This window comes from Chiloscyllium plagiosum, unplaced genomic scaffold, assembly GCF_037043375.1.
Source record: "Chiloscyllium plagiosum isolate Xiang-an unplaced genomic scaffold, Cpla_swu_hap1 HiC_scaffold_39, whole genome shotgun sequence".
NCBI lineage: Eukaryota > Metazoa > Chordata > Chondrichthyes > Orectolobiformes > Hemiscylliidae > Chiloscyllium > Chiloscyllium plagiosum.
This window is the reverse complement of record NW_028270177.1, coordinates 61,361,689-61,385,698: the sequence shown is the minus strand read 5'-3', so window position 1 is coordinate 61,385,698 and position 24,010 is coordinate 61,361,689. Positions and strand designations below refer to the sequence as shown.

Below are 24,010 nucleotides of genomic sequence, written 5' to 3'. Positions count from 1 at the left end.
CTCTCTCCCCCCCCCCACCCCCACCCCCTTTCCCACCAGATCTTTTAGTCCCTGGGATACATTCCATCAGAGCCAGGAGACCCATCTACCTTTAGCCTGTTATCTTTCACAACATTACCTCTTTACTGGGAATGATTGCTTCTGTATCCTCATCTGCCATTGCCTCCATAGGCCTGTGACAATGAGAGTACATAGACAGTATGTTCCTGTTAAGGCCAAGGCTGGTAGGTGTAAAGAGTGCTGCCTGACGAAAGAAATTGTGGACCTGGTCAAGAAACTGAAGGAGGGATATGGCAGGTACAGAGAGCTGTGTTTGTGTGAATCCCTAGAGGAGTGTAGTGGCAGTAGGAGTATACTCGAGGTAAACCAGGAGGGCAAAAAGGGGACATGAGATAGCTTTAGGAACTAGGTTCAAGGAGAATCCAAAGTGATTGTACAAATACACTGAGGACAAATGAGTAACCAGGCAGAGAATAGGTACCCGCAAAAATCATCAAGGCTGTCTGTGGAACCGCAGGAGGTGAGAGCGATTCTGTATGAGCGGAGAGGTTTTACAAACAAAATGTGCACATCGGAAAACACAAATTTGAACGTCCCAGTCTCGTGTTTTCAGTAAATGGGGAATTGCCTCAGTGTGGCTGCAGGCATGAGTGCGCGCCACCATCTTTATTCGGGGCAAGAATTCACTGGACACGTGCGGAGCCGCCAGCTTTGTAGGGGGCAAGGTGCAGCCAGGCTCAGGTGCAGCCTTTCTCTGGTACAGAGTCATTTGGCAGGATCCACACAGAGCACATTCAAACTCAGAGAAATGAATGTTTATTTCTGGATTTGTTTTGTCATTCATTTAAATGATTTGGTATCGTAAATGAGTTTGCAGGTCATACAAAATTGGAGGTATTGTGGATAATGAAGGTTACCTCAGATTACAATAAGATATTGATCAGATGAGGTTTAATTTAGATAAATGAGGTGCTGCATTTTGGAAAAGCACATCAGGGCAGGACTTGTACACTGAATGGCAAGGCCCTGGAGACGTTTTCAGAACAAAGAGACCTTGGATTGCAGGTTCATAGTCCTTGCAAGTCAAGTTGCAGGTCGATAGGATGCTGAAGAAGGTGTTCAGTATATTTTCCTTTATTGGTTAGAGCATTGAGTATAGGATGTGGGAGGTCATGTTGCTGTACAGGACATTTGTTAGGCCACTTTTGGAATAGTGTGTGCAGTTCTGGCCTGCCTCCTATCAGAAGGGTTCTGTGAAACTTGAAAGGTTTCAAAAAAGACTTACAAAGATGTTGTTGGGGTTGGAGGATTTGAGCTGTAGGATGAGGCATAAAAGGCTGGGGCTGTTTTCCCTGGAGTGCTTTAGGCTGAGTGGTGATGTTATGGAGGTTTATACAATCATGAGGGGCATGAATAGAGTAAATGAACAAGGTGTTTTCCCTGGAGTAGGAGTGTCTAGAAGTAGAGGGCATTGCTTTAGGGTGAACGGAGAAAATTTGAAAGGGACCTAAAGGACAACTCTTTCATGCATTGGGTGGAATGAGCTGCCAGAGGAAGTGGTGGAGGCTAGTACAATTAAAACATGTTAAAGGCATCTAAATGGACACATGATATGATTAGGAAGCATTTACAGGAATATGGGCCAAGTGCTGGCAAATGGGAATAGATTAGGTTTGGAAACCTGGTTGGCGTGGATGAGTTAGACCGAAGGGTCTGTGTCGGTGCTATGCATCTCTATGTGGGATCAGAACAGCTTATACTGCTCTGCTTCATCTCTGGGCTCCCTCATGACCACTTTGTCAATATCTAGCTTCCTCAGTCTCAAACAATGGGTGTATATTTGGTCTGTTTAGTATTTTACTCTTACTTTTACAGACATTTTTGTAAGTTAATTTTTCACTGCCGCACAGCCCCTGACCATATGCTGCTTATTAATTTTTTTCTGGAAAATCTTTGACAGTCGAGAATTCTTTTTTCCCAATAAGCAAATGCATTTTCCTTCCATTTCTGACTATCAAATTCTGCACCATTTTCATTCCCTGTAATCCGTTTTGCACTCCCTGAAACATCGACTGTGTTTCTCCTTCCAGTGATTAATGCCAAAGCCCTGTTGCCTGTGGAGAGGATGATGTTTGACTTTCTTGTACAGCTGCATTTTTTGTGGTGAAGGTGCTCTCACAGTGTGGTTGGGTAAGTGGCATTATAGGTTATTCATGACAGCAACAGTGATGATTTGAAGGTAATGTCCAAATCAAGAACAGTTTGTAGTTTTATTATCCTGCTTATACTTTCACAAAAATATTATTGGGAACTTTAGGCATAAGGTCAGAGACTGATGATGTTAGGTCAGGTGACCAAAAGCATTGCCAAATAAGCAGGCTTTGAGGAATGTCTTAAAGGAGGAAAGCAGACCTGTGAGGTTTTGGCTGCGAATTTCAGAAAATGTTGCTTTGGCAACTGTAAAAGCAGCCACACAGGTGAAATAATGAATGAACAGATCATTGGGTGTTTCGAACACAATGGGTTGTCGAGGTCTTCAAGGATGTGTGATGCGGCAAGCTAGGGATGATCACAACCAGGAATTAAATCAAGAATGAGAATTTTAAATTGAGGGATGTGGGCCAGGTGCTGGCCGATGAGACTACATTGGGTTGGAATATCTGGTCGGCATGGACGGGTTGGATTGAAGGGTCTGTTTCCATGCTGTATATCTCTGTGGCTCTATGTTGTTGATTATGAATAGGAGCCTTTTGATGGATCAACATGTTTTGATACAAGGGAGTACTTGGGCAGCAGAGATTTAGTTTTTCTTGAGATTACAGGGAGATTGAATGTGGGAAGCTGGTAGGAGTGTGTTTGGATAATGAATTCTGGAGATAACACAAGGTGGATGAGAGTATATGAGCTGAGACAAGGGTAGAATCAGCTAGAAATAGTGATCTTGGAGTGGGACTGGGCTGTCACCGTCACCTTACCTCTGGAATTCAGTTGGTCGTCAGGTTGTGAATCAGGGCGGTAACACAATCGGGAGCTGAGTGGCCCTGGTGGAGCCTAAAATGAGTGTCACTCAGTTGGCTGTTGCTGAGCAGCTGCTGCTTGATAGCCCTGTTCATGACATTTTCCATCACTTTACTGCTGATCGAGTGTGGACTGATAGAGGGAAATTGCCTGGGTTGGATTGCCCTGTGTTGAACATGCCTGGGCAATGTTCTACATTGTCGGTAGATGCCAGTGCTGGAGTGGTACTTGGCTCGGTTGGTGGCAAGTTCTGGAGCACAAGCCATCAGTATTATTGCCAGAATATTGGCAGGGCCCGTAGCCTTTGCACTACTTAAGCATTTCTTGATGTTTAAAACTCACAGGGGTTACAAAGGGCTGATTTGAGAAATGAGGTGCTGTCCCTGAGCTCCCATTGAGATGCATTCGAACAGTACAGGAGGCTGAGGGCAATGTAGGTATGAGCAGACAATGAAAATGAAAGGGCAGCACTATGCAGGCTGCTTGGCTCAATGAGAGTGTTCTGGAGTTGGGTGTAAACAGACTGATGTGAGACGGGGAGAAGGTGAGGCTGAAACTCAGTTTTAGTTCAGGCCGTTCAGAAATTCACATGGTCCCAAGGTGAACTGCCAGTTTTTAAGTGATACCTGCGGAGTATTTGTTAACAGTTTGTAAAGTATTTTTCCTGAGGGCAGTTGAGAGTTAACAACATTGCTGTGGGTCTGGAGTCACATGTTGGCCAGATCAGGTGAGGATGACCGTTTCCTTCCCTACAGGACATTAGTGAACCAGATGGGTATTTAACAATCGACAATAGTTTCATGGTCATCATTCGCCTTTTCATTCTAGATTGTATTGAATTCCGATGCCACCATCAGCCATGTTGGGATTCTATCCCTAATCCTTGGAACATTGCACATGTCACTCATCTGGCAGGAATACCATTAAGCCATTGCCTCCCTTTTAGCAATGTTAAAAGAAAGTTCCATCATTCTAGGTGTACAATGTGAGATAAAATACTGCAACGTCCATGTGTCAGCCTCTCCGAAAGGTCAATCAACAGAAATTTGTTTGGGGGGGAAATATTTCACTTTCTTGGGGGGGGGGGTTTATTAAACAAAAATGAATCCAAATAAAAATCTTATGCCATGGACATGTAATTTCTGAAGCCGGAGGGGGATTACAGAGACAGCGAGGGATCTGGGGCCAGAGGGGGATTGTTGTCCAAACATCACTGTGGTGTACATGGACTGCAGCATTTCAGGGAGGCGGTTAACCACCACCTTCTCCAAGACAAGTAAAGGTGGCCAAGAAATACTGGTCTGGGCAGCAAAGGCAACCCAGTGAGTAAAACCAAGCAGTGACCTCTCTGAGCTGACTTGCTGTGAAGTTAAAAACCTCTTTGGAAATGGAGGGGGCAGAGAAGAGAAACAGTAACATTTCACAGCTGCCCTCCGAGAGACCTCACCCTTGGAAGTACTCCGAGCCGGGGATCAGCTCAGTGAGTTTCAGTCTCTTCAAATGTCAATCTTAGCTGGTTTTATTTTATTCAATCTACAATAGTGAGTAAGGTGAGGATTTCTTTTTAATGTCTTACGGTCCCTTGATTAAATGTTTAAGATATGAACCGTAAGCATTAAGTTATTCTCGGGCAGTATTTTTTGAGCAGTAAGACTGTGCCTTTGTCTTGGTCTGTAGATTGTTAAGGCGGAGAGATGGCCTGTTGTAGAGTGGCGTGCTGTTCCTGTCGGATGTGGGAGATTAGGGAGAGTTTCAATGATCCTGATGATTATGTCTGCAGCAAGTGTGATTGCTAATCCTATTGGATCGCATGGATTGGTGGAGGAGTGATTAAAGGCAGTGAGGAATTGACAGGAGACGGGGGGTGTAATAGGTGGCAGTCTCAGGAATGCAGGATACTGCAGATACAGTCAGGTAGATGGATTATCGCCAGGAAAGCTAGGGGGGTAGGTCGGTACTGCAGGAGTCTCCTGTGGCTATCCCCATCTCAGGCAAGTGTATTGTTTTGGAAAATGTAGGTGGTAATAGACTTTCAGGGGAATGTAGCACTGACAGCCAAGTTACTGGTACTGAGACTGGCTTCTAACATAATGTGAGGTATATCCAGTTCCACACGATCGATGGTGATAGGGGACTCTCCAGTCAGGGGCACAGTCTGCCATTTCTGCAGCTGACAGTGAGACATCAGAATGGGGTGGTGCTGCCCTGGTGCCAGTGTCAAGGATGTCTCACAGAGGGAGCAGAATATTCTCAAAAGGGAAAATAACCAGTGGGAGGACATTGTACATTGGTACCAATGGCAAAGGAAGGGGAAAGCATGGGGCCCTGACGAGCAGGGAGATTTGCTAGTGCCACTCGGGAGGCATTAAACCTGTGAGGGAGTCGGGGTAATCCTAAAGAGATAGTGAGAAAAGAGGCGAGTCTGAGGCTGGTACTGTTCACCAGTCAGACTGTCAAGGCAGGCAAGAGCAAGTCACAGAATGAGGTGCGACGGACCAGTTGCACTGCATTTATTTTAGTGCAAGAGGCCTTACAAGTCAGGGAGGTAGGCACAGGGTATGGTTTTGAACATGGCACTGGGATATTACAGCAATTACAGAGGCATCACTCCGGGATGGATAGGACGAGCAGCTTAATGTTCCAGGGTATAGATGCTATAGCAAGGATAGAAAGTGGCCAACAGAGCAGGGAGAGAGGTGTTTTTGATTAGAGATAACATTATGGCTGGGCTTTGGGAGGATATTCCTGGGAGTACATCCAGGCAAGTTATTTGCTTGGTACTGAGAAATAACAAAGGGATGACCATCTTACTGGGATTGTATTATAGACTCTCTCCCAATAGTCAGCGGGGAATTGAGACACAATTTTGCCAGGAGACCTCAGTTATCTGTAAGAATAATATGGATGCAATGATAAGGGGTTTTAACTTTACCAACATGGCCTCGGAGTGCTGTAGTGTTAAGGGCTTGGATGGAAAGGTATTTGTTCAGTGTGTACGAGAATGTTTCAGATTCAGTTTGTAGGATGTACCTACTAGAGAAGGAACAAAACCTGACCTGTTTTCTTTATTCATTCACAGGATGAGGTCGTCACTGGCTCGGCCAGCATTTATTGCTGCGTTTACCCAAAGGGCAGTTAAGAGTCAACCACGTTGCTATAGGTCTGGAGTCCCATGCAGACCAGGCCAGGTAAGGATGGCATTTTCCTTCCCGAAAGGTCATGAGTGAACAACATTGGTTTTTCCAACAATTGACAATGGATTCCTTGTCGTCACTAGATTATTTTTTCCAGATATTTATTGAATTCCCGTTCCAAAATCTGCCGTGATGGGATTCAAACCCGGGTCACCGGAACGTTATCTGGGTCTCTGGATTAACTGTCTAGCGATAATTTCACTCCGTCATCACTGCCACTTAGGAAATGAGGCAGGGTGAGTTACTGAGGTATCAGTGGGGCAGCGCATCAGCACCAAAGATCCCACAGTATTGTGGCTCAGTGGTTAGCGCTGCTTCCTCAGCACCAGCGGCCTGGGTTTGATTCCAGCCTCAGGCGACTGCCTGTGTTCAAGTTGTCACATTCTCCCCAGTGTCTGTGAGGGTTTCTTCCGGGTGTTCCAGTTTCCTCCCACAGTCTGAAGATGTGTAGGTTAGTTGGATGAACCATGTTAAATTTCCCATAGTGTCCAGATGCAGTATATGAGATTTTGGGATGGGCAGTCAAACCTCTGCCTAATGTGAAAAGATCCTTTTGAGGTCTTGGACAGAGGTCAGAAGGAGGTGTGGCCGCATGTTTTACATCTCCCATAGTGGCAAGGGAGGGTCAAGGGTGTGGAGTGTGGGTTGGTGGGAGGGTGTGGACCGAACAAGGAAGGCGCAGCGGGAATGGTCTCTGCGGAACGCAGATAAAGGTGGGGAGGGAAATATGTCTCTGGTGGTGGGGTCTGACTTTAGGTAGCAGAAATAACAGAGGTTGATGCGCTGTATCTGGAGATTAGTGGGGTGGAAGGTGAAGACCGCAGGGTTATATTCTTTATTGTGGCTGGAGGGGTGGGGTAAAGGCGGAGGTGCGGGAAGTGGAGGGTATGTGTTGATCAAGTCAGAGGAAATTTACGGTCCGTGAAGTAGGCCTTTCTGGGATGTCCTGGAATAGAATCCAAAGAGATTAAACAAATATATCACAGACAAAAGATTAACTGGACCAGAGAATAGGACCCCTTAAAGGTCAACAAGGCTGTCTATGGAACCACAGGGGGTGCGAAAGATATGCAAATATTTCACGTTATTTTTACTGGAGAAGTATATGGAAGCTCGAGAGTTTGGAGAAATAAACAGTGATAACTTGAAAAGTGTCCATGTTACAGAGGAGGTGGTACTGGATGTCTTAAATCGCATCAAGGTGGATAAAGCCCTGGAAAATGATCAGGTGTATTCTGGAACTTTCTGGAAATCTAGTGAAGTGATTGTTGGGCCTCTCCTGAGGTAAAAGTGAGGTCTGCAGATGCTGGAGATCAGAGCTGAAAATGTTTTGCTGGAAAAGCGCAGCAGGTCAGGCAGCATCAGTGGAACTGGAGAATCGACGTTTCGTTGCCCGAAACTTTGATTCTCCTGTTCCCTGGATGCTGCCTGACCTGCTGCGCTTTTCCAGCAACACATTTTCATCTCTCCTGAGGTATTTGTATCGTTGATAGCGACAGGTGAGGTGCCATTATTTTAAAAAGGTGGTAAGGAGAGGCCATGGAACAAGAGAACAGTGAGCCTGAAGTCAGTGGCAGCCAAGTTGTTGGAAGGGATTCTGAGGGACAGGATATCCATCTATTTGGAAAGGTAAGGAATGACAGGGAGAGTCAATGTGGCTTTGTACATGCACAATCATGTCTCACTAACTTGACTAAATGTTTTGAAGTGACAAAGAAAATTGATGAAGCCAGGCGGTGAATGTTGTTTATATGGACATTCAACAAGGTTCCACAAAGCAGACTGGTTCGCAGGGTTAGATAACATGGCATGCAGGGAGAGCAAGCCATTACAAAACTGCCTTGAAGGTAGGAGACAGAGGATGATGATGGAGGGTTGTTTTGCGGACTGGAGGCCTGTGAGGAGCAATGTGCTGCAAGGATGGATATTGGGCCCTTAAATAAATGACTTGGATGTGACTATATGAGGTATGGTCAGTAGGTTTACAGAAGACACCAAAATTGGAGGTGTAGTGGACAGTGAAGAAGGTTAGTTCAGAATACAACAGGATCTTGATCAGATGGGCCACTGGGGCGAGGAATGGCAGAATGAGTTCAATTTAGATAAATGTGAGCTGTTGTATTTTGGAAAGACAAATCAGGGCAGGATTTATACACTTAATGGTAAAGTCCTGGGGAATATTGCTGAACAAAGAGACCTTGGAGTGCAGGTTTATAGTTGCTTGAAAGTAGAGTCACAGGTAGGCAGGGTAGTGAATGTAGCATTTGGTACCCCCGCCCCTGTTATTGGTCAATGCATTGAATGCAGCTGTTGTGACGTCATATTGTGGCAAGACAGGGCACTGATTAAAGCCCGTCTGGAATTCTGTTTTCAGTTCCAATCTCCCCGTTCTTGGAATAATGTTGAGAAACTTGAAATTGTTCAGAAAATATTTGCAAGGATTTTGCCAGGGTTGGACGGTTTGAGCTATTGGAAAAGGCTGAATAGACTGGGACTATTTTCCCTGGAGAGTTGGAGGCTGAGAGGTGATCTTAATCATGAAGGGCATGGATAAGGTAAGCAGTCAGGGACTTTTTCCCAAGTTCGGTGGGTCCAGAACTAGAGGGTACAGGCTTAAGGTGAGAGGGAAAAGATTTAAAAGGGATCTAAGGGGCATCTTATTCATGTTGAGGGCATTGCAAGTAGGGAATGAGCTGCCAGAGGAAGGGGTGGAGGATAGTACAATTGCAGCATTTAAAAGGCATTTGATTGGGTATATGAATAGGAAGGTTTTAGAGGGATAAGGGTGAACCGCTGGCAAATGGGACTCCATTTACACACTCCGTTATTGGTCAATGCATTGAATACAGAAGCTGGGACGTCATACTGTGGCTGGACAGGACGTTGATTAAGCCACATCTGGAATTCTGATTTCAGTTTGAATTTCCCTGTTCTGGGAAGGATGTTGTGAAACTTGAAAAGGTTTGGACGAGATTTACAAAAACGTTGCCAGGATTGGAGGATTTGGGCTACAGGGAGAGGCTGAATAGGCTGGGGCTATTTTCTCTGGAGAGTCAAAGACTGAGAGGTGACTTCATGGAGATTTATAAAATCACGAGGGATGTGAATAAGGTGAGCAGCCGGAGTCCTATTTCCTCAGGTTAGGTGGGTCCAAATCTAGAGCACATGGGTTGAAGTTGAGAGGGCAAAGATTTAAAAGGGATCTAAGTGGCAACGTTTTCAAGCTGAGTGTGGTGTGTGTATGGGAGGAGCTACCAGATGAAGTAGTGGAGGCTGATAAAATCACAACATTTAAAAGGCTTCCAATTGGGTGCATGAATAAGAAGGGTTTTGATGGATGCAGGACAATAGATGGTAAATGGGAATCCATTAGTTTAGGATTCCTTGTTGGCACGGACGAATTGGACCGAAGGTCTGTTTCTTTGATCTTAATAAATTAAGATGTATTCCTCTATTGTGTGGAGAGCTAGCTGAAGCACAGATAATTATCCTTGGGGCTGAGAAGGTGAAGCAGTGATTTCGATCTGGTGCAGATTTGGTTCCAAGGTCTTGAATTTGCAGAGAGAGAGAGAGGGGAATTGTTAACACTGTCACAATTTTTAGTAACTACTTTCAAGTAATTGGCAAATAATACAAGGTGAAAATGTGAACACTATTTTACTCAAGGTTCTGAGCATCTGGAACAGTCTGAACGACACAGATTCAGCAGGTATTCTGAAACAGACTTGGAATTTACTTTTTAAGGAAAGATTTGGGGGGCTGTGGGCACATGGAGGGGGGACTTGGGACAGACTTGCAGCATCTCCAAAGGGAGAGAGTACAGCCCCATTGGGCTGAATAGCCCCCAGGCCCTGTGCTCTGTGATACTGCCCCATTCACTGTGAATGATGAAGCTCATCCCAGGGCAGAGAGAGGGATTAGCCCTCCACTCTCATCACAATGGGGCCTGGCTGATTAACGGCAGCTCTCGACTAATGGGAGGAGAGTCTGTGTGGTCCTGCAGCCAATGGGATTGAATGGGGGTGTGGCCAGCAAGACAACACCTGTCCATGAGCTGTGCAAGTGCAGTGTCACTGTTTGGGGTTGGGAGAGACAGCAGAGACTGGGACAGATGCTGTTGGACCTAAATTACAAACTCCCGGTAAATTAAAACCAAAAACTGCAGAAGATGTAAATCAGAAACAACAACCGGGAGGTTCTGGAAATGCTCAGCAGGTCTGGCAGCATCTGTGAAGAGAAATCAGAGTTAAAGTTTAAGATCCGATGTCCCTTCCACAGAACAGATGTTACTGAGAATAAAAGTAAGTTTATGTTCAGAAGATAGTGTGGGAGAAGGATAAAAGGAGTAAAGGATAGGTGGGGATAGAGTGAGAGGAACAGTTGGATAAAGGATAACCATCTGGCTGGGGGAGGGTGACTAGCTGTTAATGGAGACAGTTAGTGGCTAACCATAGGGAAAGTGTAATGGCAGGCTGTGAGAACAAGGACTGGTGTGTGGGGTAGGGGGCTACGACATGAGGTTGTTAACCTATGGTTAGCCACTGTCTCCATTGTAAGCTGTTGCCCACCTATATCACTCCACGATTGAAGCTGCCAAGGACACAAACCTTTGGAATATCCTCCCGAACCCCCTCTGTCCGCCTTAAGGATGTATCTAAAAATCGTTCTCTTTAATCAACGTTTCCATCATTCGTGATGCATTTTAGGAGATTTGTCAATGTGAAAGGCTCCATACAATGCAGGTAGTTGTTGTTATTGTCTGACATCAGGAGAAATAGGGATGAGCCCTCTCTCTCTCATACCTAATGAACAGCAGCAAAAGCAGGAAGCACTGAGCATGCTCAAGCCCACAATGGGCCTCGGATTATTGATGTCAGCGCACGACCAATAAGAGTGGGGGAGCGGGGGCTAGAGGTGCTAGTTGGTCCTTCAACCAATCGGAGTGAATGAGGGGCGGGACAATACTCAACCACATGATAAACTTCACTGACAGCTCAGTGTTGTTGTGACCAAGGCATTGGAAATGTGTGAAGGTGAAGGGCAGGGGAAAGGAAGGACATAGACCAGGAAGAGGAGGAAGTTTTCATGGTATGGGATAAGAGGTTTTATAGAACTTAGTGCACATTGTAAAACACAAATTTCAAAATCCAAATTCTGCACCATTTTCCCTCCCTATAATGCATTTTGCACTCCCTGAAATATCAACTGTGTGTTTTTCCCTCCACAGATACCATTGATCAGTGCCAAAGCCCTATTGCCTGTGGAGAAGGTGATGTTTGAATTCCTTGTACAGCTGCAATTCGTGTGGTGAAGGTGCTCCCACAATGTGGTTGGGTAAGAGCTGTTATAGATTATTCACTCAGCGACAGTGAAGAGTTGACAATGTATGTGCAAATCAACAACAGTTTTTTTAACATGTTTATAATTCCACAGAAATACTATTGAGAACTTCTGACATAAGGCCACAGATGGGGATATTAGGTCAGGTGATCAAAAGAATTGCCTAATAAGCAGGTTTTCAGGAATACCTTAAAGGAGGAAAGCAGGTCTGAGGGGGTTAGGGTGGGAATTCCAGACCGCGTTGCCTTGGCAACAGTAGAAACAGCTGGACAGTTGAAGCAATGAATAAACACATCGTTGGGAGTCTGAAAGAAAATGAGTTGTCGGGGTCTCACAGGTTGTGTGGTGCAGGGAGACAGGGATGTTCACAGCCAGGAATTACATCAAGGGTGAGAATTTTAAATTGATGCTTGTTAATAGGAGCCTTTTGATGGATCAACAAGTTTTGGTACAAGTGAGCACTTGGGCAGGAGGGTTTTAGATACTCTTGAGATTACATTTAAGTTGAATGTGGGAGGCTGGCCAGGAGTGTTTGGATAATGAAGTCTGGAGATAACACAGGGATGGACGAGTATTTCGGTCAATGAGCTGAGACTAGGGTGGAGTTGGGTGATGTCACTAATGTAGAAATAGTGCTTTTGGAGTTGGGCTGCTCCTCCTCCTCATCACTCCCCCTCACCAAATCACATATTGTTCCTTGTTCTACCTGTCTGTTTTTTCTGGTTATGTCTTTCTCTCCCATTCTGCTACAAACTAATATTTGACCCCACCGTTGTTGGAAAACCTGCTCCATCCCGACTTTCCCTTTCCTTTCTGAATTCCTTATATTTGGTGTCCCTCAAGGATCTCGCCTTGGTCCGTCCTGTTTCTCACCTACACACTGCCAAGAGGTGACATCGTCCAAAAGCACCGTGTTAGGTTTCACATGTACACTGACAATGCCCAGCTCTCCCTCCCCATCATCCCTCTCCATTACTCAGTTATCAAACTGCTCATCACACTCCCACTACGCGATTGGCTGCAATTTCCTACAACGGACCGTTGCAATGATTAAACCCATTGCCTTCTGTTGCTATTACAAATTACTTTCCCTTACTGCTGAGCCCCTCCCTCTCCCTGGGAACTGTCTGAGGCAGAACCGCACTCTTCACAATATTGCTCTCCTATCTGACCCCAAGGTGACCTTCTGATCAGACACCTACACAATCACAAACACCAGGAATTCCAATCTCTTAAAATGTTGCTGATCTCCACCTCATTCCAGCTCCATTGCTAATGAAACCCCTCACATAGGAAACATCACACGGCGGCACACAGTGGTTAGCGCTGCTGCCTCACAGCGTCAGAGACCCGGGTTCAATTCCCGCCTCAGGCGACTGACTGTGTGGAGTTTGCACGTTCTCCCCGTGTCTGCGTGAGTTTCCTCCGGGTGCTCTGGTTTCCTCCCACAGTGCAAAGATGTGCAGGTCAGGTGAGTTGGCCATGCTCAAATTGCCCGTAGTGTTAGGTAAGGGGTAAATGTAGGGGTATGGGTGGGTTGCGCTTCGGCGGGGCAGTGTGGACTTGTTGGGCCGAAGGGCCTGTTTCCACACTAAGTAATCTAATCTAATCTAATCCACTCAGTATTTACACTGTCAAACTCCTTACGTATCCTGCATGTTACAATGAGATCCCCTCTCATTCCTCCCAAATCCAGTGAGTAGAGTCCCAACGTCTTCAGTCTTTTCTTAAAAAATAATCCCTGCAAACCAGGGATCATCCCAGTCAATTTTCTGTGAAATGCCTCTGATGAAATGATGTATTTCCTTAAATAAAGGGACCAAAACTTCTGTCATTTCTCCAGATGTGGTCTGACTCGCACTTTATAAAGTTACTCTCAGGTATATACTCCAAACAACTTCCTTTAAACTTGCACAGATGTTGTTGGAAATGCTCAGCAGGTCATGCAGCATCTGTGAAGGAAAATCAGTTAATGTTTCTGGTCTGGTCACCCTTCCTCAGATACGTTAACTCTAATTTATTTTCGCACCTGCTGTTAGACCCGCTAAGCTTTTTCCAGAAACTTCTGTTTCTCTTCCTGGTTTCCAGCATCTTCAGTTGTTTCGGTTTTCACATCCTTTAAACTTGCCATCTCTCCTCTAGAATTTGTCATTTGCACATTGGAAAAAAGATTCACATTTGTTTGGTCTCCCCTACCCTGGGAAAAAAGAAACCATGACTAGTCACCCTATCATTGCTCCTCATAATTTTATAAAGTTCGATAAAGCCACCTAAAGTGTCCAGTGCTGCAGGGAAATAGCCTCAGCCTATTCAGCCTCTTCCTATGGTTCAAATGTTCCAATACTGGCACCACAAGGTAAAACTTTGCTGAACTCTTGCAAGTTTCCCAACATCTTTCCTAAAGCAGGGAGACTGGAATTGAAAGCAGTCTGGGGATTCCAAAAGTGGCCGAGCCAATAAACTGTACAACCAAAACATGATCTCCCAACTCCTATCCTCAATGCACTGCCCAATAACAGCTAGCATACAGCACACCACCTACACCAACCTGTCTACCTTCAACCACACCTTCAAGGAACAATCAACCTACACTGCGTGGTCTGTTTGTTTGTCAACACTTCCCAAGAACTTGCCATTAAGAGGTTGAGTCCTATTCTGATAACATCTTTCTGAAATCATGGCGAACACAATTGAATGCAGTATACTAAAACTGGCCTCACCAATGCCCTACTCAGCCACAACGTGACCTCCTAACCCCTATACTCAGTGACAGAATCCCTACAGTGTGGAAGCAGGCCTTTCTGCCCATGAGACCATACCAACCATCGGAACAATATTCCACCCTAACTCTGTAACCTACCATTACACAAAGCTAATCCATCTAAAGTGCATGTCTTTGGAATTGTGGGAGGAAATTAAGAGCACCCAGAGGAAGCCCACGCAGACACACGGGGAGAATGTACAAATACCACACAGACAGTGGAATCAAACCAGAGTCCATTTGTTGAACTGCACATTCCATTAAAGGTCAGTGTCCCAAATGCCACATTCAGCACCTGATCTCCCTGAAACTCCACTTTCCAGGAACTATGCAGTTGTCCTGAGCCCTTCAGAGGAAATTAAGGTGAGGAGGAGAAAACACGAACAGGGTTGAGTTGTAGATCTATAAAATAACTCTCCATCTTCCCCCTCTCTGTTCCCCCCTACCTCCCCCCACTCTGTCTGGTTCCCCCCCCTCCCTCCCCCCACTCTGTCTGGTTGCCCCCCTCCTGTCGGTCAGTCCTTTGTCGGCTCCCCCACCTCGTCGGTCGTCCCTCCCCCGTTGGTCTGTCCCACAATCTGTCGGTCTGTCCCCCCATCTTTTGCCCCCTCGGTCTGTCCCCCCTCTGTCAGTCGCCCCCCTGTCGGTCGCACACCCGTCTCTTTACCCCTCCATCGGTTGCCCCCCCCTCAGTCTGTTCCCCCTCTTTGTCGGTCGCCCCCCCAACTGTCGGTCGGTCGCCCCCTCTGATCCCCCTGTCTGTTCCCCTCCTCTCTAATCCCGCTTTCTGTCCCCATCCATTTCTGTGCCTCCCCTCTCTATCCCCCCTCTCTGTCCCCACCCATTTCTGTCCCAACCCTCTCAATCCATCCACCCTCTCTTACCCTCCGCCCACCCCCTCTCTGCCTACCCTCCCCTCTCAGCCCCCTAGTTCTGTACTCCCCCCTCCGCAGGGAAAATATCTTGTCTATTTACCCTATCCATGCCCGGCCTGATTTTAAAAATCTCTTTCAGGTCACCGTTAAGCCTCTAACGCTCCAGGGAAAACAGCCTATCCAACCCTGGCAACATCCTGTACTTCTTTTCTGGCCCCTTTCAAGTTTGAGAACATCCATCTGATAGGAAGGAGACCAGAATTGCATGGAATATTACAAAAGTTGCCGAATCAATGTCCTGTACAGCCGCAATATGACCTCCGAAGCGTTACACTCAATGCTCTGACCAATAAAGGCAAGCAGACTAACTGCCGCCTTCACTATCCTATCTACTTGCTACTCTACTGTCAAAGAACTATGAACCTGCACTCTAAGGACTCTTTGTTTAACAGCACTCCCCTGGAACTTACTATAAACTGTGTAAGTCCTGCTAAAGTTTGCTTTTCCAAAATGCAGCAGCTTGCATTTTTCTGAACTGAACTCCTCAGCCCATTCACCCTTCTGATCCAGATCCCCTTGTACTCTGAGGTAATCTTTTTCACTGTCTGCTACACCTCCCATTTTGGTGTCATCTGCAAACTTACTGACAATACCTCTTATGTTCACATCCAAATCATGGATATAAATGGCGAAAAGTAGTGGATCCAGCACCGATCCTTGTGACACTCCACTGGTCACAGGCCTTCAGCCTGAAAAGCACCCTCTGCCTTTTACTTTCGGGCCAGTTCTGTACTCCATGCGATCTAACCTTGCTGACCAGTCTCCCATGAGGAACCTTGTCAAACACGTTACTGAATCCATGTAGATCATGTCCATGCTCTGACCTCAGCAATCCTTTTTGTTACTTCTTAAAAAAACTGAGTCAAATTCATGAGATATGATTTCCCATGCACAAAGCTGTTATTAGTATCCAGGATTTAACTCTGTACATTGGGGTCTGCGTTGCCCAGTTATAGGTGTTAATATTCTGGATGAAGTTTAAGTACACCAGCATTTTGTCAGTGAGTCTGTAATGAGTCCTGTTAATGTCACCAACACAGGTGAGTTCCTTTTGAAAGGCAGTCCCTGTATCCCTTGCCCACCAGGAAATAGTGTAAGTGTCCTTACCTCTGGACTAGGAGGATCAGGCTCAGAGTTGTGTAAAAGCATCTTTGAAGAGGCTGATTAGTAAACCTGCCCAAGCCACCAGGCCATGCTGTCTCCCAGCTGTCCCTGCCTGAGCCTCGAAACAGAACCTTCCTGTAGTTTCTCTCCTGTCAGACTCTCCCATTGCTCAGTTTGTCCAGGATCCCCTCTTGCTGCTGCACTGATCCTGTCGCTCACTGACTTGTCCATCACCCAGTGTCCTCCACATTCATTCACTGTTCACAATCCCATTGACCCAGTCCTCCAGACACGCCCCCTCCACTCGAAAGAGACGGCTCAGTGGTTAGCACTGCTGCCTCACAGCATCAGGTACCCGGGTTCGATTCCAGCCACGAGCGACTGTCTGTGTGGAGTTTGCGCGTGTTCCCCGTGTCTGAGCGGGTTTCCTCCCACAATCCAAAGATGTGCAGGGCAGGTGAATTGGCCATTCTAAATTGCCCATAGTATTAGTTACATTAGTTAGGGGGCATGGGTCTGTGTAAGTTACTGTTTGCAGGGTCAGTATGGACTTGTTTGGCCGAAGGGCCTGTTTCCATACTGTAGGGATTCTGATATATTGGGCAGCAGCTGCTGTAAATCACCCGGACTCCTGTATGATCGGGAGCACGTGCTGTAGGAGGGAGACCAGTGCACGGTCGCAGTGCTGGCAACTGTGGGAGTATGTGCAGTCTTGGTCAGTGCCTGGGAAGGAGGCTGTGGGTGTGAGGAATTAATCTGTCATTAGCAGCGTCATCCCTCTGGGAGCAGGACCCAGGGGAATCGCCCCTTTCTTGCTACCCTGACATGTGATCAGACTATCAGTGGTGCAGCGTTTTGCAGAAAATTATCAGAACTCTTTTGTGAAGATTCAGAGTTGTTATGGAAAGGGACAAGGATGGGCCTGCAATTAGAATTCTAATTTGGCTCATTTTAGTAAGATGGGTCTTGGCCAGAGTTGCAGGAAGCAGTGTATGCTGGATGGTTCTCATCAGGAGCTAGGAAACTGAATTCGAAGAGAGAGTGTGTGAGAACTGGGTGTGGAGGAAAGGAGTGGGGGATTGGTTTGGATTTCAGTTCACAGAAGAGAGAAATTGTGAGACTGAGGCTTAAAGCTTTGGAGGAACAAGGAAGCTACAGTTTAATACTACAATTGTCTTATGAATTTCCATCCTGTATTAACAGTGGTAACTTGTGTGCTCTGTTGTAAGGTACTGAAAGGGTGGATTTGCGGATGAGAAATTCAAATTGAACTTCATGTTCAGATGTGATAGTTACTTGATCCGTGCCGCTCTGAATATCATTGGCCTTTTCATCTGGAAGGAAAGGGAGTATTCTGTCCGTGGGCGAATATCCCAAATGTCAGTGTGACTGCAAAAGTACTGAGACACAGCCAAGTCCATGTCAGCATGGTGACTGGGGAGAGAGATTCCATTTGCTTTTGAAAGTCTGGAAAATCATGGCACATTTCCCAGGAACAATTAAGCCACAACTTTGCTTTATAGAAGGAGAAGTCTTTAATTAACCATGCAACCAGAAAGACACAAGGATACCTGCACCATGGGAAACACTATGAAAACGGGATTGTTGTAAAGGAGTTCATTCTCGATCATGGATTCTAATCCATTGACATTGTCATGTCGGTTCCAGCGCTGTGGGGAAATACTGGCAATATGATGAATGTAATGTAGGTTTCAGAAATTAAACTGTAAAAAGTGCAGAACAATTTACAAGGATGTTGCCAGGGCTCAGGGGTCTGAGTTATAGGGAGAGGTTGGACCAGTGAGGATTTTATGTTTAGAGCAGAGGAAACAAAGGGGGTTCTTTTCTCGAAGTGTATAACACCATGAGAGGCCTGGATAAGGTGAATGCACTCAGTCTCTTCTCCCAGTAACTGAAGAATTGGACGGCTTGATTGGATCAGTTTAAGGTTAGAGGAGAAAGAATAAAAGGGAAGCTGGGGGAGGGGGGGGGGGCAACTGTTTTACACAGAGGGTGGTATGTATACGGAATGAGCTGCCAGTGCAAGTGGTTCAGGCAGGAACACTCACAACAGGTAAAAGACATTTGGACAAATACATGGATAGGAAAGGGTCAGAAGCAGATGGGCCAAGTGCAGGGAAATGGGGTTAGCGTGGATTAACATTCTGGTCGGCATGGGCCAGTTTGGGCCAAAGGTCCTGTCTCTGCTGTAGGATTTTATAACTCTAAGTGCATTTGCTATTTCTCCCACTAACTATGTTGGTATCCTGGGATGTATTCCATCAGGGCAATGAGACTTGTCTCCCTTTAGCTCCAATACCTTGCCCAGCTCTAACTCTTTCATGATAATGGTTATCTAGGTCCTCACCTTCCTCAGTCTCCTTATCAATTACTGGCATGTTCTTCGTATCCTCCACCACTGTGAAGACTGACTGCTGTGTACTCATTTTTCTGAACCCTGCTAGATAGCTATAACTAGGCACAGAACTCTGAGAGGTCTTCTTTGAGTCTTTATTGATGAGGCATGGCAGTTACCTGGATAGTGTACATGCAGAACACCTCCAGGCAGCATCAGGTAACTCCCCACCTGTCCGATGTGCCGCTCCCATTCTTATACCTTTGTGCTTTGTGGTTTTGAATAGAGACTGTCTCTCAGTATTATCTCCATGGCGACGGTCAGTTAGAAAGTCTAGTTCAGTTCAGCACTTTCTGGTTAAACCACACACCTCTCCCCCACGCCCCCGAGGCTCCCTCAAGTATCTGACAGGCGCTTCAGTTTCAGTGGGGCTTTCTATCAGGATTCTGATGTGGAGGAGCCGGTGATGGGATGGACAAAGTTTAAAAATCACACATCACCAGGTTATCGTGGAACAGGATTATTTGGAAGTACAAGCTTTTGGAGTGTGCTGTGATTTTTAACTTGATCAGGATTATCTCTATGGTAACAGTTCAGTGCTTCAACAATTAGAGGCCACATGTTCCCCACACAATAGCTTCCCCTCTCGCAGGTAAACTGCTATTCTGGCCCTGGGGATAGCTACTCATCACTTTTCTCCCCCAATCCCATCTCGCTTTCTGTTGATCTTTAAAGATTTTCGAAACTCCTAGTTTCTCCATGGTCTTTGGCAATTTGTATGCATTCTATTTCAGTTGATAGACTCTCTTATTTCCTAAGCCACCCATGGCAGATTATTCCTTTTCCTACTGTCCTTCCTTTTCTCTGATATATACTTTTGCTGAGCAGTTTGAAAAATTGCTTTGATATTCCCGCAGTCTGTCAACTTTCCCACCGTAAAGTCTATATTTCCAGTCTACATTACCCAACTTCTGCCTCATCCTATTGTAGTCTCCTTTTGTTTAAAAAGCACAGGATCTTGGGAGTGGATCTAATCTTCCAGCTTTCCATCTGTGTTCTAAGTTCAACCAGACTTATCACAAGTCTTTTATCAGATTACGAGGTGAGACGATGTTATCTGGGTGTTTTGGTTTTCATTGTCAGTGACCTTGGCTTTGTAATAAAGTACAGGATGGATATTCACAACAGCGTACACTGGACATGCGAATGTACGACGCAATCTAAAACCATAAATCACTGTCTCCCCTCAGTTTAAAATTGCAAAATCATTATCTCCTACACACTTCCTCACTATCTAAGCTTGGAACACTAATCCACCTGACTATGTCATTTTCCGAAAATCTCCTTTGGTGAAAGTGGTGAGTTTTGGATTCAGCTTTCCAGTTATTACCGTAAGAAGAGACGCACTGGGCACAGGAGAACCAGCCCCACCATTTAATACGGTGATCATTATGCTCACATCGGTCTCAGCTGGATTTTCCTGCCAGCTCTTTCTCACCCTTCAACCCACTGCAAATTCAACATCTGTATCTATTCATTACATTGGCTCATTGTCCTGGCATCCACCGCATTTTGAGTAGGGAATTCCACAGATTCACAACATATCGAGATAAGTACATTCTTCCTCATGAGAATAGAATAGAGTCCCTATAGTGCAGAAACAGGGTATTCATCCATCGAGTCCACACCAACCCTATGATGTGCATCCCGTTCAGACCCACTCATTCCCTGTAACATTGCATTTCCCATGGCTAATTGTCTGACCGGCATATGCATGGACACTGTCAGCAATTTAGCATGGGCAATCCACATAACCTGCACATCTTTGGACTGTGTGAGGAAACTGGAGAACTGCACGAAACCATGCAAACATGGGGAGAATGTGTAAGCTCCCCACAGTCGCCTAAGGTCTCTGATGCTGTAAGGCAGCAGTGCTAGCCACTGAGCCACCTCTGCTTAAAACCTGCTGCGCCTTATTAACCTCCCTAACCCCCAATTAGCTGAATCTATGTTCCTTACATCAGAAATCAGGTTGTCTAAGCGGATGTCTCAGTAAATCCCAGTGACAGCCCACAAGTCCCGTGTGTCTGAATGGGGATCCAATACACAACATCTTCCACCCCACACTTTTCATTCACGTTCCAGAGACAGGGATCCAGTGCCTGCATGAGGACTGCAACTCCCAAATTCCGAGGCAGGGACCACACGTCTGTGGAGAAACCTGGCACTGCACAAGTACAGAATGTGTGTAAGTTTTGGAGCATGTGCTTTGGGGTAACTAGTGGAAAGGATTTCACACTGTGATTGTCTGGAGGAGGAACGTATTTGCTTGTAGTATTGATCTGTTGGAGGGTCAAAGTGTCACCACACCCACATGGGACCAAGTTCCATCCCCAACTTGTCATAACACTGGAATCTACCAATGAGAAACAAAGAAAGATCTGACCCATTCTCCCAGACTGAAGGTTCCTCTACTGTCCAGGATCTGCCACCTCCCTGTCTGTTTCCTTTTGTTTCATTCTGCTGTTACATTATTGACTTGCACCAACTGAAGGGAAAGGAAGTGAACCCAGAAAGGGTGCAGCGTCTAACCAGGGACAGGAAGTGGTGGCAAAGACCTGTTTATCAACAACTCCATGAGAATGGGGAGGGTGTTCCTTAGGGGGTAGTAGAGTCAGAACGGTGGGAGAGAGTAAGTGGGCTGGAGGGTTATAGCTTTGAGGGAAGAAAGGGGGAAAAAGATATTCCAGAGAAACTAGAATTGTCTGCTCTGAATTTCTAATCTGTACATATTCCTTTATACAGGGTGCTAGATGGTGAAGATTTGCAGACTGAAATCTCAAAATCATATGCAGATTGTGATTAAGTTAAACAACATTTGAAGAAGCAAAGATAGAGAATCACTCGGCCAAAATCCTGCAACACTCTCCCTCCCAGCATTGTCGGTCTTTCTGCACCAAATGGACTGTGAATGGTACGAGGCAGCAGCTCACTACCACCTTCTCAAGGGTAACTAGAGATGGGGAATAAATGCTGGCTGAGCCAGTGATGCCCATATCCTGCAAATGGTTTCTATCTCTAGTTGCTAAAACCCAGTTGATGTTACTGCAGGATGATGAGGGACGCTGAGTGCATCGTCCAGGAGGCAGCACCATCACATTACCCCTGCCTACACCCACACAGTAACACCGCAACGTCACTGGAACAAAAGGTGGTGAAGCCAAAGGAGGACTTAGATATAGTTCTTCAAGGTAAAGCCATGAAAGGGGATTGGAACACAGCAGGAACAGGAGACTGAGCTGGATGGTCAGCTGTTTCCCACTGAATGGTGGAGCAGGATTGAAAGGCTGAATCGTCTCCTCCTGCTGCTATCTCCCAGGTATGTATATAGCCATGGAGCCCGGGTAGGAAGAAGTGGGCAGGGATTCTCCAGGAGATTGCACTTCCACAACAGTTTTCAGTGAGGGACGGTTTGATGGATTTTATTTAACATTTGTGAAGTTGGTTTTAAAATATTGTAGCTATTTATTCCACAATAAATAAAACTTAAAAGAAAAGAAATGAAACTATCTGAATATAACAGTTTTTAAAAATTTCAAATGTCTTGTAAAACAAAATCCTGTCTATTGCCGGACGCCATCTCTTTCCAGTTACTCAAACTCCAGGGAAATATTCCCTCCCTGTCTGGACTCCAACCTTGTACCTGGTGCTGTGAAGCAGCAGTGCTACAGTCACAATTTAAATCAAAACAGATGATCCCTGCTCATTGTCAGACTGCTGTTTGTGGAGACTTACTGCCCAGAGAGACATCCTGAGATTCAGCAAGAGACAATATAAATTCAGTCAACTCCAGCCGAGTTAATGTGATTAACCACAACATCAATACTCCAACAGTGCACTCAGACCTCGTACCTACTCTATTATTTACGATTTTTAACCCATGGGAAGTTTGTTACCAGCTTCAATGACAGCCATAATGCTCTGACCACTTTGACGGAGCCAGTGCAAGTCAGTTCTAATAGTTATCAATAGATTGAATCTAAACAGGATGCCCCACAACAGGAAGTGCTCTGACACTCAATGCCTGTAAGTCAAGGTCATTTCTCTAAAACCACTCACGTCTGGGAATACCATTGAAGATATTTTATACAGGAACCTTTCAGTCTCAATTGCCAGTTCTAGTCCATGAAGCAGCCAGTAACATGCTAGTGAATTGAATTCAAACAGCAATATTGCCCTGGCAGGAGAGATTGAGGAGCTTGAAGCTGTCTTCTCTGGAGTATCTAAACATGAAACACTTCAAAGGAAGAAAAATCTTCAAGAGCTCGAGAGGATAGATACAGGAAGGATGTGCTCCTCGCCTGGTGTGCCTGGAATAAAATAAGCACTAACTCCGGTATCTTTACCCAGCATCCCCTTCAGCTGCATAAATAACTCCCAGTTTTAACTGCTGTAATGTTGATGACTATGCAAATGTATAAAATATAATTTAATCCATCCCAAAACCTCTCTGTACCTGTGTCTCAATTGTGTTCACCGAGACACTCATTCAATCTGACCTCTTTATAAACCCTGCTCTGATATTTCCTCAGATGGCTCAGAATGAAATATTTACTGAATTGTTACTGTACGAAAGGAGGCTGATTGGCTTATCAGCTCTCCAAAGGATCACCTCACTGAATGCATTCTTCTCCCTTTACCCCATAAACCTTCCCATTCGTCCATTTCCAATAACACCGGCGAGTTCACAAGTAACCACAGTGATTGGATTTGTTTTGTTTGTTCATGGGATCACGGCATCACTTGCTGGGGCAGCATTTGTCATCCATTCTAACTGCCCAAGAGATCGTTCAGAGTCAACCACGTTATTCAATGTCTGGATTCACATGTAGGCTGGACCAGGTCAGAATTAACACAGTCTCCCAGACCCAATGACATGAAGAGTTGATTTCTGGCCTATTATCTTATTTCTGAAATGATAATGAATAATTTTTTATAGTTGAATTAAAGGTGAAAGACCAAAATGGGTTTTATTCTGATTGAGCACGTCCTCCTGTTTCTCTCAGTTGTTATTGATAATCTCATTCCCCTTGCACTGGAACCTGTTCCAGAGAGTGTTGCAGAAAAGGCAGAATGGTCAGCTGCAGGTGGTCACCTGACCGGTCACTGGACCCAAAGTTTCACTCTCCACAGATGCAGCCAGATCTGTTGATTTTTTTCCAGCAATTTCTGTATTTGTTCCTGATTTCCCAGCATTTGCAGATGTTTCGTTTTTGTATATTGATCTTGTCTGTTGCAGAGG

The 24,010-nt window shown here is 45.5% G+C and overlaps 1 long non-coding RNA gene across 1 annotated transcript; it reads left to right on the top strand.

The window, feature by feature from the left end:
• The first annotated feature begins 6,106 nt into the window (after positions 1–6,106).
• On the top strand, positions 6,107–22,239 carry LOC148138725 (uncharacterized). The gene is made up of 3 exons (XR_015753817.1): positions 6,107–6,206; positions 11,440–11,546; positions 21,514–22,239. It is a non-coding gene; the product is annotated as an uncharacterized LOC148138725 (long non-coding RNA).
• Positions 22,240–24,010: the final 1,771 nt, after the last annotated feature.